Source organism: Nycticebus coucang, chromosome 6, assembly GCF_027406575.1.
Source record: "Nycticebus coucang isolate mNycCou1 chromosome 6, mNycCou1.pri, whole genome shotgun sequence".
NCBI classification, from domain to species: Eukaryota; Metazoa; Chordata; class Mammalia; order Primates; family Lorisidae; genus Nycticebus; species Nycticebus coucang.
Genome location: NC_069785.1, coordinates 31,383,366 through 31,392,406, shown reverse-complemented (window position 1 = coordinate 31,392,406; position 9,041 = coordinate 31,383,366).

The window sequence follows — 9,041 nt, the reverse complement described above, 5'->3', positions numbered from 1 at the left end:
TCTCTATAAAGAAAACTATGGGTCGGCGCCTGTGGCTCAGTGAGTAGGGCACCGGCCCCATATGCCGAGGGTGGCGGGTTCAAACCCAGCCCCGGCCAAACTGCAACAAAAAAATAGCCAGGCATTGTGGCGGGCGCCTGTAGTCCCAGCTGCTTAGTCCCAGCTGCTCGGGAGGCTAAGGCAAGAGAATCGCGTAAGCCCAAGAGTTAGAGGTTGCTGTGAGCCGTGTGACGCCACGGCACTCTACTGAGGGCGGTGCAGTGAGACTCTGTCTCTACAAAAAAAAAAAAAAAAAACTTAAAAAAAAAGAAAACTATGAAATCCTCAGAAAGGAAATAGCAGAGGATATTAACAAATGGAAGAACATACCATGCTCATGGATGGGAAGAATCAACATTGTTAAAATGTCTATACTTCCCAAAGCAATCTACCTATTCAATGCCATTCCTATCAAAATACCAACATCGTACTTTCAAGATTTGGAAAAAATCATTCTGCATTTTGTATGGAACCGGAAAAAACCCCGTATAGCTAAGGCAGTTCTCTGTAACAAAAATAAAGCTGGGGGCATCAGCATACCAGATTTTAGTCTGTACTACAAAGCCATAGTGGTCAAGACAGCATGGTACTGGCACAAAAACAGAGACATAGACACTTGGAATCGAATTGAAAACCAAGAAATGAAACTAACATTTTACAACCACCTAATCTTTGATAAACCAAACAAGAACATACCTTGGGGGAAAGACTCCCTATTCAATAAATGGTGTTGGGAGAACTGGATGTCTACGTGTAAAAGACTGAAACTGGACCCACACCTTTCCCCACTCACAAAAATTGATTCAAGATGGATAAAGGACTTAAACTTAAGGCATGAAACAATAAAAATCCTCCAAGAAAGCATAGGAAAAACACTGGAAGATATTGGCCTGGGGAAAGACTTCATGAAGAAGACTGCCATGGCAATTGCGACAACAACAAAAATAAACAAATGGGACTTCATTAAACTGAAAAGCTTCTGTACAGCTAAGCAGACAATAACCAAAGCAAAGAGACAACCTACACAATGGGAAAGGATATTTGCATATTTTCAATCAGACAAAAGCTTGATAACTAGGATCTATAGAGAACTCAAATTAATCCACATGAGAAAAGCCAACAATCCCTTATATCAATGGGCAAGAGACATGAATAGAACTTTCTCTAAAGACGACAGACGAATGGCTAACAAACACATGAAAAAATGTTCATCATCTCTATATATTAGAGAAATGCAAATCAAAACAACCCTGAGATATCATCTAACCCCAGTGAGAATGGCCCACATCACAAAATCTCAAAACTGCAGATGCTGGCGTGGATGTGGAGAGAAGGGAACACTTTTCCACTGCTGGTGGGACTGCAAACTAGTACAACCTTTCTGGAAGGAAGTATGGAGAAACCTCAAAGCACTCAAGCTAGACCTCCCATTTGATCCTGCAATCCCATTACTGGGCATCTACCCAGAAGTAAAGAAATCCTTTTATCATAAGGACACTTGTACTAGACTGTTTATTGCAGCTCAATTTACAATCGCCAAAATGTGGAAACAGCCTAAATGCCCACCAACCCAGGAATGGATTAACAAGCTGTGGTATATGTATACCATGGAATACTATTCAGCCATTAAAAAAAATGGAGACTTTACATCCTTCGTATTAACCTGGATGGACGTGGAAGACATTATTCTTAGTAAAGCATCACAAGAATGGAGAAGCATGAATCCTATGTACTCAATTTTGATATGAGGACAATTAATGACAATTATGGTTATGGGGGGGAAACAGAAAGAGGGAAGGAGGGAGGTGGGTGGGGCCTTGGTGTGTGTCACACTTTATGGGGGCAAGACATGATTGCAAGAGGAACTTTACCTAACAATTGCAATCAGTGTAACCTGGCTTATTGTACCCTCAATGAATCTCCAACAATAAAAAAAAAAAAAAAGAAAGAAAATGTGTCAAATGGTCTATAAAACCAGTGTTTGGTGCCCCATGATCGCATTAATGTACACAGCTATAATTTAATGAAAAAAAAAAAAGGAACGCTATAACCCAGTTATAACCTAAGAATATGGGGAAGGGGGTGAGGGAGGAGAGAGAGGGGGGAGGATGGGCGGAGGGAGGGTGATTGGTGGGATTACACCTACAGTGCATCTTATAAGGATACATGTGAAATTTAGTAAATGTAGAATATAAATACACAATAACTAAGAAAATGCCTGGAAGGCTATGTTAACCAGTATGATGAAAATATGTCAAATGGTCTATAAAACCAGTGTATGTTGGGAGGCTGAGGCAGGAGAATCGCGTAAGCCCAAGAGGTTGCTGTGAGTCCTGTGACGTCATGGCACTCTACCGAAGGCCGTAAAGTGAGACTCTGTCTCTACAAAAAAAAAAAAAAAAAAACAGTGTATAGTGCCCCATGATCACATTAATGTACATAGCTATGATTTAATAAAAAAAAGAAAGAAAGAAAGAAAATGCCAGGAAGGCTATGTTAACCCGTGTGATGAAAATATGTCGAATGGTCTATAAAACCAGTGTATGGTGCCCCATGATTGCATTAATGTATACAGCTATGATTTAATACAAAATAAAAAAAACCTAAGTAAGTCTAAGTCTTACATAAAATCTGAGAACTCAGAGTGACTGAAAATATATAGACACTGGATGAAATATTGTCATAGAACCTGTGACCTGTTAGAGAAGAGAGGTTTTACATAGCCCAATTGGAAAACATTTGTTGGGGTTTTACATAGCCCAGTTGGAAATCATTTCATGATTTCTGTGGATCAAATTTTGTCCTCCCAAATTCATATGCTGATGCCCTAAACTCTGAAAATGACTATATTGGGAGATAGGTCCATTATGGAAGTACTTGAGGTTAAAGGAGGTCATAAGGGTGGGCCTAATCCAATAGAACTGGTGTCCTTATGAGAAAAGGAAGACACGCCAGAGCTCTTTCACCCTCTCTCTCCACATGCACACAGAAGAAAAGCCATATGAGGACATAGTGAGAAGGCAGCTGTCTGTTAGCCAGGAAGATAGTCCTCAGCAGAAACCAATGCTGCTGGCACCTTGATCTTGAGCTTCCAGCCTCTCAGAAATGTGAGAAAATAAATTTCTATCATTTAAGCTGCCCAGTTTGTAGGCAATAAATATACCACATTTTTTTTTTTTGAGACAGTCACCCTGGCATTATCATGGCTCATAACAACCTCAAACTCTTGGGTTCAAGCAATCCTCTTGTCTCAGCCTCCCAAGTAGCTGGGACTACAGGTGCTCACCACAAACCCAGCTAGATTTTTCTATTTTTAGTAGAAATAGGGTCTTGCTTTGCTCAGGCTGGTCTCTAACTTCTGAGCTCAAGCTATCCACTTGCCTCTGCCTCCCAGAGTGCTAAGATTACAGGCGTGAGGCACTGCACCAGGCATACCACATTTTTTTAAGATAAAACCTTACTTAAGATACCTGATGTTCTGCAAACAATTCAACACAGTGAACATATTACCAAAAGATATTTCTTCTTTTTTTTTTTTTTGAGACAGAGCCTCAAGCTGTCGCCCTGGGTAGAGTGCCATGGCATCACAGCTCACAGCAACGTCCAACCCCTAGGCTCAAGCGATTTTCCTGCCCCCACCTCCCAAGTAACCGGGACCACAGTCACCCGCCCCAATGCCTGGCTATTTTTTGGTTGCAGTTGTCATTGTTTGGCGGGCCCCGGGCTGGATTCAAACCCACCAGCTCTGGTGTATGAGGCTGGCGCCTTAGCTGCTTGAGCCACAGGTGCCAAGCCACCAAAAGATATTTCTTCTCATGCCAGAAGAGTAATGATTTCCTCAGCTACAACAGCATGAAGCATGCTAGAAAATAAGACAGGACCATATACGATACTTAGGGATTAGATTCTACTCACAATTTGATACCACACTGTGTGAACCTTTACAGTGCAGTATGAAAGGAGAGCTCCATGCTCAGTTCTCAGACTTTTCCTCTTCTTTGTTTACTACTAACTCCCTAGGTGAGTTCATCTAGGTCCCATGGCTCTAAAAATCACCTCCAAAATGTATATCTCCAGACTCAATCTGTCCCCTCAGCATACATTCAATTGTTTACTCAATGTGTCCACTTGACTGACCACACAGGACTGTTCATTATCTTCCAGCATACATTCTACCTTTTGCCCCAGCCATGTCCCTGTAAGAAAATATTCCCACCCTCTTCAGCAAGACGTGGCCATGGGATAGATTTTGGCCAAGGGGATAGAAGTGTTGAGTACAGCTTCCAGAAATGTTCTTAACAGGAGTGGATACAAAATGATAACTGGTGCTCCAGTCATCATTTGGACCATAAAGCAAGATAAAGGATTCTGTGGCTGGGTACAGTGGCTCAATCCTGTAATCTCAACACTTTGGGAGGTCAAGGCAGGAAGATTGCTTAGGGCTAGGAGTTCAAGACCAGCCTGAACAACATAGTGAGACCCTATCACTACAAAAAACTTTAAAATTAGAGCAGATGCAGTGGCTCACACCTGTAATCCTAGCACTCTGGGAGGCCAAGGCAGGTGGATGGCTTGAGTTCAAGATCCACCTGAGCAAAAGTGGACCCCATCTGTACTAAAAATAGAAAATTTAGCCAGGTGTGATGGCACATGTCTGTAGTCATAGCTACTTGGGAGGCTGAGGCAAGAGAATCACTTCAGTCCAAGAGTGGGAGGTTGCTGTGACCTACAACACCATGGCCCTTTACCCAAGGTTATTGAGTAAAATTCTGCCTCAAAAAAAATAAATAAATAAAAATTAGCTGGGCATACTAGTGCTTGCCTATAGTCTAGCTACTCTGGAGGTTGAGGCATGAAGATCATGTGAGCCCAAGTGTTGGAGGCTACAGTGAGCTATGATACCACTGCACTCCAGCCTGTGTGACAGAGTGAGATCCTGCCTCTAAAATGACAAAAACAAAGAATCCTGGGTCTTTGATTATGAATCTGTCTTTTTAGCCTTGGGTTTCTTCTACATGAGAAAGAAAGTATTTTTTTTTTTTTTTTTTTTTTTTGGTTTTTGGCCGGGGCTAGGTTTGAACCCGCCACCTCCAGCATATGGGACGGGCTCCCTACTCCTTGAGCCACAGGCACCACCCGAGAAAGGAAGTATTTTTTAAGCTACTACTTTGTTTACTACTAACTCTCTAGGTGAGTTAGTAGTTTAACAATAGCTTCTCTACTAACCTAGAGAGTTAGTAGTTTAACAACAGCTTCTATTGTTTTATAAACACTGCAATCTCATCTTCATTTATATCAAATCAAACAGGCAACTCAAAGTTAACATGTCAAAAGAACTACTCTTGACTAGTTCCCTAAATTTGTCCCTCTAAATGAACAGCACTATCATTCACATGGTTACTCAGGGAAAAACCTAAACACTGCTGAAGACAGAAATTAGTGAGCTAGAATATAGATCTAAGACATTTATCCCAATTATGACTTAGATACAGAGAGATGAAAAATGTGAGAGACAGATTAAAGCTCCAGTGTGGGCCCTTTCACCCTGAATGGGGCTGAGCCACATAACCAATAGGATATTAAGGAAACAGCAGTGTGTGTTTCAAAGCTGGGTCAGAAGAATCACCAAAGGTTCCAACCTGCTGTCTCTCAGATAGCTTACTCTGAAGGATGCCCAGATGCTATGTCATGAAGACACTTCAGCAGGCCTGAACATTCTGGTGCAAATATCTTTGTTGTACTGTGATTTTTGGTCTTCTGGGTATATAAACCTAGTAGAGGAATTATAGGATTGAATGGCAGGTCTATTTTTAGATCTCTAAGTGTTCTCCAAACATCTTTCCAAAAGGAATGCATTAATTTGCATTCCCACCAGCAGTGTAGAAGTGTTCCCTTTTCTCCACATCCACGCCAACATCTCTAGTCTTGGGATTTTGTGATATGGGCTAATCTTACTAGAGTTAGATGATATCTCAAAGTAGTTTTGATTTGCATTTCTCTGATGATTAAAGATGATGAGCATTTTTTCATATGTCTGTAGGCTGTGCACCTGTCTTCTTCAGAGAAGTTTCTCTTCAAGTCCCTTGCCCAGCCTGCAATGGGATCACTTGTTCTTCTCTTGCTTATACGTTTGAGTTCTCTGTGGATTCTGGTTATTAAACCTTTGTTGGAGACATAACCTGCAAATATCTTCTCCCATTCTGAGGGCTGTCTGCTTGCTTTACTTACTATGTTCTTGGCTGTGCAGAAGCTTTTTAGTTTGATCAGGTCCCAATAGTGTATTTTTGAAGCTGCTTCAATTGTCCGGGGGGTCCTTTTCATAAAATACTCGCCCAGACGGATTTCTTCAAGGGTTTTCCCTGCACTCTCTTCTAGTATTTTTATAGTCTCATGTCTTAAGTTTAAATCTTTTATCCAGTGAGAGTCTATCTTAGTTAATGGTGAAAGGTGTGGGTCCAGTTTCAGTCTTCTACAGGTTGCCAGCCAGTTCACCCAGCACCATTTGTTAAATAGGGAATCTTTTCCCCACTGAATGTTTTTAATTGGCTTGTCGAAGATCAGATAATGGTAAGTAGCTGGATTCATCTCTTGGTTCTCTATTCTGTTCCAGACATCTACTTCTCTGTTTTGTGCCAGTACCATGCTGTTTTGATCACTATTGATTTATAGTATAGTCTGAGGTCTGGTAGCATGATTCCTCCTGCTTTGTTTTTATTTCTAATACCACCAATGTTATCAATAGCCGACTGAAAATCTATGAATGCCGTAATCTGGAATTTAGCTATGATTCTGTCCCAGTGTAGTCTCTACCAACAAGGCAATGGAGAATATAGGATCACCCAAGAGACATAACCACATCCTAGCAGTACTGAGCCAAATCAAATATTTATATACACCCTAAGGTCCAGCTATCCCACTCACACAGGAAATTCTCACAGCCCCATAAGGCTACTTGTAACAAGATGTTTGTAGCAGGACAATTCCAGCCATCCAGATGACCATCCCTGGAAGATGGATCGGTAGAACATGGTAATGCACAGGATGGGATAATATGTAGCAGTTAGAAGCATCAGACTAAGAGTACACATATGGATATAGAGTAGGTTAAAAAGAGTAAGAAAAAGAACAAGAACTATGTAACACCATCTATGTAAAATAAAAATACACAAAAATTTAATATGTTATACTTTACATAGATAACAGGCAGATTCAATTACAGTGACTATTTGCAGGGCAAAGGAATGAGAGCTTAGAATGTAAATGAAAGGAAATGAACAAAGACATAGAGACAGACAGACAGACATAGAAGACACACGACGGCATCCCATGCCATCCATTGAGGGTGTCAGCTTCTGAGAGCTTACTGTGCAAGTTTCTTCTCAGCTCTGCATTTAGAAACATCACATTGGTGCCCAAAATCAGCCACGGCCAGGTGTGGTAGCTCATACCTGTAATCCCAGCATTTGGGGAGGCCAAGACGGGCGGACAACTTGAGGACAGGAGTTTGAGATCAGCCTGGACAACATAATGAGACCTCTATCTCTAAGAAAAAAAAAAAAATTAATAGTCCCAGCTACTAAGGAGGCTGAGGCGGGAAGATGGCTTGAGCCCAGGAATTTGAGACTGCAGTGAGCTATGATTGCACCACTGTGCTCCAGCCTGGGTGACAGAATAAGAACCTGTCTCTTAAAAAAGAAAAAAAAAATTATTTTTAATTGCCCATAGTGGGAGAGATTTACACCAAGGAAATCAGCAAATTCTGTACTACAAATCAAGGTACCTTTTGTTTTCCATAGAGTCTATTGTTAACAATTTGCCAGCATACTGCTGCCCCAAAGTCCACATTCTTCCTTCCTTCCCAGTGATTCTTACCCTCAAAAACAGGTGGGTGGAGGGACATGGTGGCTTGAAAATTCCTGCCAGGTGTTGCTGATACAACAAGCCCTACCTAGCCCCCAGCTGAACTATTGTTCTATATCAAGCTGCCTTTCAAACACTGCCGTTTGTGTCAATTTGACAAGGAATCAAAAACCTTGAAAACCAGCTCCCTCCGGACTAGTAATTCCAGTTCTAGGAATTTGTCCTAAGGAAATATCTCAAACATAGAAAACACTTCCTATACAACAATATTAATCCATGTCCTATTTTACAATGACAAATGAAAACAACTGAAATGTAAAAAGGAAATAATTCTGCAAACAACGATACATCCTGCATTTAAAATTTTATTTATGTCTGGCCTGGCACAGTGGCTCACGCCTATAATCCTAGCACTCTGCGAGGCTGAGGCAGGTGGATTGCCTGAGCTCATGAGTTCGAGACCAGCCTGAAAAAGAGAAAGACCCTCCATCTCTAAAAATAGCCAGGCATTGTAGAAGGCACCTGAAGTCCAGCTATTCAAAGGCTGAGGCAAGAGTTTGAGGTTGCTGTGAGCTGTGACCCCATGACACTCTACCAAGGGTGACAAAGTTTATTTTCTGTCTCAAAACATAAAATAAAATACTTATATAAAATTTTAATTGCATGGAAAACACTTCTATTATTGGTTTAAATTAAATAGCTACATATATATATATAGTGAGCAATCCTCCTGCCTCAGCTTCCTGAGTAGCTGGGATTATAAAAAATTTTTTTTCTTAGAGATGGAGGTCTCACTATGTTGCCCAGACTGGTCTTAATCATCTGGCCTCAAGTGGTCCTCCCCTTTTGACCTCCCAAAATACATCCAGCATTTAAAATTATATTTATGGGCTCAGCGCCCATAGCTCAGTGGTTAGGCTGCCAGCCACATACACCAGGGCCAGAAGGTTTGAATCCGACCTTGGCCTGCTAAACCAACAACAACCACTACAACCAAAAAATAGCTGGGCATTATGGCGGGCGCCTGTAGTCCCAGCTACTTGGGAGGCTGAGGCAAGAGAATCACTTAAGCCCAGGAGTTTGAGCTTGCTGCGAGCTATGACGCTACAGCACTCTACCCAGACATACTGAGACTCTGTCTC